We start from the raw sequence: 9332 nt of genomic DNA on the forward strand, positions 1-9332 counted from the left end.
ATATGAGAGAGATGAACGAGGGAGAGAAAGATAGGGAGAGTAGAGGAAGGGCATAAGATGCATCGAGGCGATTCTGGAGAAAGAAAGGGAGATTAGAGAAAGGCTTGTAACTTGCCCTCTCCCTCTAGAATGTTTGAGTAGTTGTATTAGTTCTTGAGGATTTGGATGAATCGTTGCATGATTAGCACTTGATTGAATAAGTGATCCGATCATTCTCGATATATCTGTTATGTTGATTGTCTCATGGTGTTGAGCGTTATCCCCTTGTGGACTAGAGGTAATTAATATTGGTGTGACGAGTGGTTGAGGAGTAGGTATAGTGACACGGCCTTACTCCCTTCGTCCACGATCATCGCAAGAGGGATTAGTGGAGAACCCTAGAACTTAATGTCGTGTCCACGGGGGGAACCCTTAATCATTGTTGTGGTAACCAGAGTGTGGGCACGCGGTGGTAGCACGAGTGTACTCAATAACCGGACTGGGGATGCGTACTTTATTGGCTCCGCCCACGCGAGATCATATCAAGTGGATTAGTGATACCAATGTAGAGCCACGTTTTTGCATGTGTTGTTAGTGTCATACTTGTGGTGATGACTCCGGATCCCTCGAGAACGTTTACTACTCAGACACTTTTGCTATAGTTTAGTCTCTTCAATTTTCTGTCTTTTATTTTTCCATTTGTAGTTTAGTTAAAACCTCCTTTTTATTTATCTTCCTAGCAACTGACCAAAGGAGAGTGTCTTCAAACTCCGGTTTGGGCGCGTACGTAGAAATGATAATGTAGTTGTGAAGTTTGTGATGCTTTCCTATTCGTTCCCTGTGGGTTCGACACTTTCCTTATCGCAAAAGTGCTACAACAGCCCTGTGCACTTGTAGGACATCATCAGTCCCGTCTAAATTTTGAACACAGATGTGTGACCATGCTGCAAAAATACGGGTCAAGCACACACCAGTTTGTTCATGTACCGGCCGTCGGCACTCGTGTATATACGTCCAGCCTCTCCAACACTTGCGCAAACTATGCAATGTACATTGAGAGGCAACGCCCTGCTGGCCAGGGTGGTGGTATGTTGTCACATACGCAGGAACGGAGCAATGTATCAAGAGGCAACAGAAGGTTGCAGGGGTGGGGTACGCAGCAATGGAGAACCTGGAACGTGGCACTATACATCGAGAGGCCATAGCTTCGGGATGGGGTATCGTGCTATGACTGAAATGGCTTTTGGTGCATCAAGAGGCAGCCGACTACGGCCACAATGGGTCCTATTCACCGAGAGACAACGACTTTGGGGTGGGGGTAACGCGCTATGGCCGCAACGGGATTCTGTGTTGGATTATGGATGGGTTTAGGCCCATATAAGACACTAATCCCTGTTTAATCTTGAGGTCCATGTATGAGATGGCAGGTGATGGGAAATTTAGTCTCACCTTGCTAGTTGAGTATAGTTGAGACCCTTTTATAAGGGCTGCTCTACTACTTGCCATTGAGAGCTTGGGAAGAGGAGTGGTACACGCGCGCTCCTCCTCCGCCGCCCGCCTCGTCACGATGCGCGCGCGCCGCGGGTTGCGGAAATGAGCCTCGGAATGAGCCCAGGCCCATCTACCTGACGGCCTATATAAGAAGGCACTGGCTAGTGGAGTGAACCCTAACTCAGTTCACTCACTCCCTCTCGTACAACCCTAGAGAGCTTACTGTTCATCCCTCGTTATGCTAGCCGCTATGAGATGCATACCTTTTATGCCATGCTTACTGTTTACTCGTGGATAAGTCTAATCGGAAAAGTGCTAATCCAAAAACCTTATTTTAGGCATTTTTCGATTCAAGGCTTTGCTGCTACTCTGAAACCAGAAGAGTTTACCGGGACGCATTTTAAGCATTGGCAGACTAGGACCACCTTGTGGCTCACAGCGATGAACGTGTTCTGGGTTGGTGGTGTGTTCCTCACAGAAACGATTGCTCCTGAACAGGAGAAGGCGTTTAGGAAGGCAACCAGAATCTTTCTGGGAGCAGTTCTGTGTGTGATTGGAGACAAGTTGGTTGACGCCTATATTCATATGGGCGTTGCCAAAAACTTGTGGGATGCGCTCGAAGTCAAATTCGGCGCAACTGATGCTGGTAGTGAGCTGTATGCCATGGAGCAATTCCATGATTACAGGATGGTTGATAACCGTAATGTATTGGACCAGGCTCATGAGATACAGTGCATTGCTAAGGAGCTGGAGCTCCTGAAGTGTGAGTTACCGAACAAGTTTGTCGCGGGTTGCATTATTGCAAAACTCCCTCCTAGTTGGAGGAACTTTGCTACTTCTCTCAAGCACTTGAGACATGAATTCTCTGTTGAGGATGTCATTGGTCATCTCAGTGTTGAGCAGAACTCGAGAGCAAAGGACTCACACGTGAAAGGGGCAGAGGATTCTTGTAGCGCCAATGTAGTGCAGAAGAACTTCCACAAGTTCAAGGGAAGGAACTCTGTCCAGCAGAATACTACCTTTAAGAAGAAGGGTAAGAAGAAAGACAAAAAAAGAGATGACTGCTTTATTTGTGGTTCAGATGAACATTGGCCGAACAAGTGCCCAAACAAGTATAAAAAGCCAGCACAGGACTCCAAGTCTGTGAATGTCACTCTGAGCAACAATGATGCGGCATCTGGGTATGGTAATTTGTTTACCATACTTTCAGTCTATCAGTCCACCGATTGGTGGATTGACACTGGGGACAATATTCATGTGTGTGCTGATGTGTCTTTGTTTTCTTCCTACCAGGTCGCACGAGATTGTTCCGTCCTGATGGGGAATGGCTCGCATGCTTCTGTTCATGGTGTTGGCACGGTAGATCTGAAGTTTACTTCGGGAAAGATCGTGCAACTGAAGAATGTGCAGTATGTCCCCGCCATGAAGAAGAATCTTGTTAGTGGCTCCCTTCTATGTAAAGAAGGGTTTAAGTTAGTATTTGAGTCTAACAAAGTAGTCGTATCTCGGTATGGACTATTTATTGGAAAAGGATATGATTGTGGTGGTTTGTTCCGCCTTTCCCTGGAGGATTTCTGTAATAAAGTCGTGAACCAACACTACTAGGGAAAACCTTATACATAGAATATTACCAGCAGCGCTCTTCAAAATACGACGCTAATGCTATTTAGCAACAACGCGTGCCGGAAAAACGCGCTGCTGAAAGAAAAATAGCAGTAGTGTGTCATCTCTAAACCGTGCTACTGCTCTAATTGCCATGACCTCGCCGTCCAGCTAGTTATAGCAGTAGCGCCTTACACCGTACCGCGCTACCGCTATTCTCCTTACCTGTAGCGCTTTTTCATACCCACGCTACTACTAACCCTACCTTATCACCACGCGGCCGACCCTCTCTCTCACTCACTCTCCCTGTCACTCACTCTCCCTCTCAGTCACTCTCGCCCGCGCCGATAACCATTGTCGTTCGTCGTCGCCGCCGCCGCCGTCCGTCCGCCACCGAGGTACTCCCTCCTTCCGTCCCTCCTCCTCCCACCGTGCCCTCCACCCTCCTCCTCCCACCGCGCCCTCCTCCCTCCGCCTGCGGCCTCCCCCTCCTCCCTCCTCCGCCGGCAGCCCTCCTCCCACCGCCCCTCCCTCCTCCTCCTCCGGCCGGCCCCTCCCCCTCCTCCTCCGGCCGCCCCTCCCCCTCCTCTCTCCTCCCTCCCTCCCTTGTCTCTGTTTTTGCAAATCGTAGGTAACTAGTTTATTTAGCAAGTGATTAATATAACTAGCTTATTTATATTAAGTGCTTAATGGACCTATTTTATTTAGTAAGTGCTTAATAGAACTAGTTTATTTAGTAAGTAGTTAATAAAACTAGTTTAATTAGTGTTAGGATTATATATAAGATATTTTCAGATTTTTTTTCATATTTTGAACCATTGAAATGCAATGACCATCGATAAGTGGCCTATGTTTTGCCGGAGTGTTGATTAATTTCCGTTCCGGCAAATTTCAGGCGCTCGATGTGTCCTTTTTTAGCAAAGGTCGTGCCGGATTTTTTGGGTTTTGCTGTCGAGTTATAATCTCTGAATTTTGAACACAGGAGATGTCTGATGACGATGGGATCCCGGAGTGCGGGTACTGCTATGATGACCGGGGTGTGTGCGACAGGTTTCCTCACCTGCAAAATGATAGGGTTTTCACCGTGAAGATGGAAGAGACCTTCGATGTTTGTACGGTATGCAACGACAAGAATTTCATCATAATTAATATCATCACTTGTGCTTCTTTTGTTCAACCTGTAATTTATGGATTTTTTCAATTCGATTAGTACATCCTGTGCCATGCTAGACCATATGTATTGGAGAAGCTTGGTTTTGGTTTAGATGACTTTGAGAATGTGGAGACGAGGAGGGCTCACTTAAGAACTAAACATGGTTACGAGTTTCTGGTTAAGTTCTACAATGCGGTCGATCGCTCCCATTTCGGTTGCTCTAATTGGGAAGCTCTCTGCAAGGCATATGGATTTGAGGAGGGAATGCAAATAAGATTTTATATTCGTCCCGAAGATTATGATGATGATGATAATATCGACATCTGGGTGGATGTGGATATGCCTCCAGTTTTGCCTAGATGTGAGTTTGTCAAACTATATTTGTTAAGTTCAGTAATTTATGTTGTTAATTTAAAAATATTTGGTGTTCGTTCATACTAAACTTATTTATTTATAATTTTCAGCTTATTTCTTATCTTCAAGAAATACTCGGAAGGTAGTAGACAACACATACTACAGCTATGACTCCAAGCTTAATTGTGAGGAGAAAGGTTATCTTGTCTCATTTATAGAAGATGTTGAGGCCTTCAAAACAGTCACTCTATCAGCCAAAATTATACTAGATACGTGCCACTAGTCCATACATTGCTTGATGATAACTTCATTGCCAAAAACTTGGTAAGATTTTGTTAATGATGGTAACTTCATTGCATACATTATTCTTAAGTAAACCATTGCTAACTATATATGTTACTATTTCGTTTTTGAATAGAGGCTCCCGAAGCAGGTTGTGCCTAACATGCTATTTACCGAAGGTGATATGCATATGGTTAGCTTACGACCAACTCCTTCGGAGGCTTACCATACTGCATACTCGATTTCTTCAAACGATGGAAGGCTCAAAATCAAAGAATGGAGCAAAGTGATGAATGCGCACACACAAATAATTGGAGACAAAATAAATGTGCACAAGCCACAAGTTGGAGATAGGTTTATGTCCATTATTCATTATGGTGAAGGACCGGTTTATCTATTTTATGGTATTTTAGCTAGGAGAGAGGAGTAGGTCCTAAGTATTAAGAACAATTAGTTAGTGTTGAGTATATATGACTACAATGTCTTAGACTTGATGGTGATGCTGAGTAGGAGTAGTGACTATGAGTACTATGATGATGATGATGAGGACGAGTAGTTGTTATTATAACTAGTGATGAAGTTGTTATATGATGTCCCATCATGGACGAAAATGATGATTATGAGGAGTTATATGACAATGATATATTATGATGATAAGTTGTTAATGATATTACGATGATGATGAGAAGTTATTATGTCATTGGGTGAAAGAACCGCCGATTAGTTTCAAATGGATGGATCCAAAGTGACCATTGGTTACTTTGGATCCATGCACTTGAAACTAATCCAAGGTTCTTTCACCTAGTGATTTAATAACTCATTACGATGTAAAAACAATCTCTAAATTGCTACTGTATGAAAAATTGTACACAGGTATATGAATACGACCTAAAATTCAAAAGAAATGGAATAGGGAATAATAGTAGTAGTGGTTGTTTTCGAAAGCGCTACTAATAATTAGTAGTAGCGATTGACTTGGAAAGCGCTACTACTAAGTAGATATAGCAGTAGCGAGTGCCAGTAGGCGCTACTGCTAAGCATTAGCTGTAGCGCCTTATCAGTAGCACGCTTACCCGGGCTACTTATAGGCCAAAAACCAGCGCTACTGCTAGGATTTTCCCTAGTAGTGCAAATTCATTCTAATGTGAACGAATCTGAGGTTTGGCATTCACGTCTTTGTCACATAAATTTTGGTTGTATGACGCGGCTAGCTAAGATGGATTTAATCTCGAGTTTCACTTTAGCCAAAGGCTCTAAGTGCCATGCGTGTGTGCAAGCTAAGCAACCTCGTAAGCCTCACAAGCTTGCGAAGGAGAGACACCTGGCACCTCTAGAGCTTATACATCCAGATCTCTGTGAGATGAATGGTGTGTTGACTAAAGGTGGAAAGAAATACTTCATGACTCTGATTGATGATTCCACTAGATTCTGCTATGTCTATTTGTTAAATACTAATGATGAGGCTCTATACTACTTTAAAGTCAATAAGGCTGAAGTTGAGAACCAACTTGAGAAGAAAATAAAACGAGTCCGGTCTGATCGTGGTGGAGAGTACTTTTCTAATGAGTTCGATTTATTTTGTGCGGAACATGGTATTATTCATGAGAGGACGCCTCCATACTCACCCCAGTCAAACGGGGTTGCCGAACGGAAAAACCGTACTCTAACTGATTTTGTTAACGCCATGTTAGATACATCGGGTTTATCCAAGGCATGGTGGGGGAGGCTGTATTGACATCTTGTCATGTCCTGAATAAAGTTCGCACAAAGGATAATGAAACTACTCCCTATGAGCAATGAGAAAAGAAAAGAACTACACTCTCTTACTTGCGCACTTGGGGCTGTTTGGCGAAAGTCAATGTGCCGATAATCAAAAAGCGCAAGTTGGGACCAAAGACCGTGGACTATGTTTCTCTTGGCTATGCCAAGCATAGCGTTGGCTATAGATTTCTAGTGGTGAAATCTGAGGTACCTGACCAGAAGGTCGGTACAATTATAGTCTAGGGATGCTACATTCTTTGAGGATATTTTCCCCATGAGAGATATGCAAAGCGTTTCTAGACTGGAATCTGATGAGACTCCTGAACCTGCTATTCTGATGGAATACTATGAACATAAAAGTGATGAGAGTTCCACGGAGGATGACGAGGAAGTTCCTGTTAGGGGCAAGAGACAGAGGACTGCAAAATCCTTTGGTGATGATTTCCTTGTGTACCTCGTGGATGATGATACTCCCAGTACCATTTCAGAAGCTTATGCATCTCCGGATGCTGACTACTGGAAGGATGCAGTCCGTAGTGAGATGGATTCCATCTTGGCTAATGGGACATGGGAGATCACTGATCGTCCCTATGGTTGTCAACCATTAGGATGTAAGTGGGTGTTCAAGAAGAAGCTTAGGCCTGATTGTACTGTTGAGAAGTACAAGGCTAGGCTTGTGGCCAAGGGTTATACCCAGAAAGAAGAAGAGGATTTCTTTGACACTTATTTACCTGTGGCTAGACTGACAACCATTCGAGTGTTACTCGATTTGGATGCCTCACATGGTCTTCTCGTTCATCAGATGGACGTTAAGATGGCTTTCCTTAATGGAGAGCTAGACGAGGAAATTTACATGCAACAGCCGGATGGCTTTGTAGTAAATGGTCAGGAAAGAAAGGTGTGTAAGCTAGTGAAATCTTTGTATGGCCTGAAACAAGCGCCTAAGCAATGGCATGAGAAGTTCAACACTACTCTGACATCTGCTGGCTTTGTTGTGAACGAAGCTGACAAATGTGTATACTATCGCTATGGTGGGGGCGAAGGAGTTATACTGTGTCTGTATGTCGATGACATACTGATATTTCGGACCCACCTCAAGGTCATTGAGGAGGTCAAGTCTTTTCTATCTCACAACTTTGAGATGAAGGACCCGGGTGTGGCTGATGTTATCCTGAACATCAAGCTACTGAGAAATTCTGAGGGTGGAATTACACTCTTGCAATCCCACTATGTTGAGAAGATTTTGAGCCGTTTTGCATATTCGGACTGCAAACCTTCTGCAACACCATATGATCCTAGCGTGCGGATTCGAAAGTTAGAAGGCACGGCTGTAGATCAAATGAGATATTCTCAAGTGGTTGGTTTACTGATGTACCTAGCATGTGCTACTCGTCCTGACATCTCATTTGCTGTGTGCAAACTGAGCCGGTTTGTTTCCAATCCGGGAGATGTGCATTGGCATGTTGTTGAACGAGTGATGCGTTATTTGCAAGGTACTGCGAACTATGGAATTAACTATGCTGGGTACCCGACGGTACTTGAGGGGTATAGTGATTCGAATTGGATATCTGATGCTGATGAGATGAAAGCCACAAGTGGACATGTCTTCACACTTGGTGGTGGTGCTGTTTCCTGGAAGTCTTGCAAGCAGACGATCTTAACCAGATCGACTATGGAAGCAGAACTCACAGCATTAGACACATCATGCGTCGAAGCAGAATGGCTTCGAGAGCTTTTGATGGATTTGCCGGTGGTTGATAAACCAGTGTCGGCTGTCCTTATGAACTGTGACAATCAAACAGTGATTGCCAAGGCTAAGAGTTCAAAGGACAACATGAAATCCACAAAGCACATAAGAAGAAGATTGAAATCTGTCAGAAAATCAAGAAACTCCGGAGTAATAGCGTTGGATTACATCCAGACGGCTAAAAATCTGGCAGACCCTTTTACGAAAGGGCTATCATGGATTGTGATAGAAAATGCATCGAGGGAGATGGGTATGAGACCCACGTAAGTTGCCATGGGGGTAACCCAACCTATGTGATCGGAGATCCCGTGAATTAGGACCTGGGAAAACAATCCAGCGGTCAACTCAGGAGAGTATCCTTAATTAAACCACTTCGCTGGAGATGCACAATACTCTCAATTCTGTAAGGCAGGCTGACTTTTGTCTTAATGTCTTCCAAAGCTTGTGTAGGCAAGATGCTAACCTACAGAGCATTCTTTGGAGGAACACACCTATGTGAGCCCGATTGCTGGTCACAGTCTATGAGATTGGGTAATCTCTATTAAGCTCATGAGAAGGTACGTAGTATGACTAATAAGCTCCACCCGTGGGGTTTAGCCTTCGGCAGCCATGTATCAGCTGACAACAGGCGAAACGTCTGCACGCCAAACTAACAATTCAAGGCATAGTCCATTGTTTAGTTGTGAAGAAGTCTAATCATGTTGCTCTAGGTGGAAGTTCAACCTAACAGTCTCCACTGAAAATTCTGGTATATCAAACATTGTTTGGAACAGTTGACAAACTTATGTGCCTCGAGATCTGGTGGGGGATTGTTGGATTATGGATGGGCTTAGGCCCATATAAGACACTAATCCTTGGTTAATCTTGAGGCCCATGTATGAGATGGCAGGTGGTGGAAAGTTTAGTCCCACCTTGCTAGTTGAGGAGAGTTGAGACCCCTTTATAAGGGCTGCTCTACCACTT

Source organism: Triticum aestivum, chromosome 3A, assembly GCF_018294505.1.
Source record: "Triticum aestivum cultivar Chinese Spring chromosome 3A, IWGSC CS RefSeq v2.1, whole genome shotgun sequence".
In the NCBI taxonomy this organism is placed as follows: Eukaryota; Viridiplantae; Streptophyta; class Magnoliopsida; order Poales; family Poaceae; genus Triticum; species Triticum aestivum.